The sequence below is a fragment of the Notolabrus celidotus genome, chromosome 11, assembly GCF_009762535.1.
Source record: "Notolabrus celidotus isolate fNotCel1 chromosome 11, fNotCel1.pri, whole genome shotgun sequence".
In the NCBI taxonomy this organism is placed as follows: domain Eukaryota; kingdom Metazoa; phylum Chordata; class Actinopteri; order Labriformes; family Labridae; genus Notolabrus; species Notolabrus celidotus.
Genome location: NC_048282.1, coordinates 23,133,357 through 23,135,054, shown reverse-complemented (window position 1 = coordinate 23,135,054; position 1,698 = coordinate 23,133,357).

Here is a 1,698-nt window from a genome sequence, read left to right as displayed (position 1 = left end):
GAAGTGATGTCTCACTGACACTGACAATAACAAAGATCAACTGCGATCCCACCTTCAGCCCCTGTGGTGGCAATTACGCTCAAAGTCACACAGACACCTCCTCTCATTTGAACAACTCAGTATTCTTTGAAGTTTTCAACACTCATTCATAATACATTTTAAGGTGACACTAGTCAAAGTTGCTCTACAGTTTTACAGACTAAATTTGTATTGTCCATATGTAAGTGTGAACATGTGAACAACTCCATATGTAAATACTTTATCTGGCATTTAAAAGAGCTCATTCTAAGCCTGAAGCTGACGTGCATCCATGTTTCTATTCACTCAGTTTTCCATGATTATGAGTGTTTTCATAATAATAATAATAATATGAATAATATGAATAATGCATTTTATTTATAGGCGCCTTTCTTGCCACTCAAGGTCCCCTTACATCATTAAAACAAATAGTTTAAATATCAAACAGTAATAGAATACAATTTAAAAGTCATAAAATATTTTTTTTAATACTGCCTGTAATTACTGCCATTTAATCTAAATTCCATTGTAACATTGTATATATCTAAAATGTATTCTAGCTTTATTTATCTATTTTTATTTTATTTTATATTATTTTTACTTATTGAAACTTCTTCTTGATTGTACTTATGTCTGGGTTGCTGTAACAACTGAATTTCCCCCCCGGGGGATCAATAAAGTAATATCTTATCTTATCTTAGAATGGACAGTTGAATTGTGGTCAGATGAAGTAAGCCAGTTAAACAGATGAGTTCTGAGTTTGACCCATCTAGATTTAATAAAATGTATGGATGCATGTCAGCTTAGAGCTTCTGTAAATTTCACTTTGACAAAAATAACATTATATTTTCTTCTGCTCTCTGTAAAAAAATGTCATATTCAATTTACTGTAATTGTATTTTTTCCTCAAAGGGCTCTTCATTTAAATTCCATATGACAAATTAACTTATTACACATACTTACAGGTCACATGTGGGTTACTTTAAGTAGACAGAGGGGAAAAAGTAGCATAGCCATGTTGTCTGAGGGGCTGGACTGATGATAACAAAAATGGTGTCAGAGCACACAAGACTAACTTTTCAATCATACCAAGCTTTTAGGGATACATCTTGGCTAATCTATACATGTATATATATTATACACTTACAAGTTGAATAAAGTGGAAACTTTAAACCTCCATAACTGCTACAGTTAGGCCAGGCATAAGTTCATATTAACAAAGAGATAAAGAATACTGCAAATATGATAGTTTGAGTTTACTTAACATCCTCAACATAAGGAAACTGTCAACATTGGTGTCATCTGCGCCTGATGCTTATCAGTTCTTTCCACTCGTATTCTGAGCATTACTCAGGCAGGAAGCAAGGCAGACTCACTCAAGAGGGGTGAAGTTTTGGCTGCGGATCAGCAGACGTAGATGATGTGGTGAGTGGGTGTTTCTTTTGGGTGGGGGATCTTTATCAGGTGTGGGGGAAAAAAATAAGATCAAAAACTTTGGTTGAGTAAGAAGCCAGACAAGCAGAAACAACAAGGAAATTCACATCAGTTGTTTGGGGAGATATTTGTCATCAGAGTCAGAGTAGCTAATTTAGCAACTGATAATGTAAACAGTCGGTCCACCTTTGGAAACAAGTTAATGGCAGTATGTTCTGTCATGTGGTATTACAACTGAGAACCCAG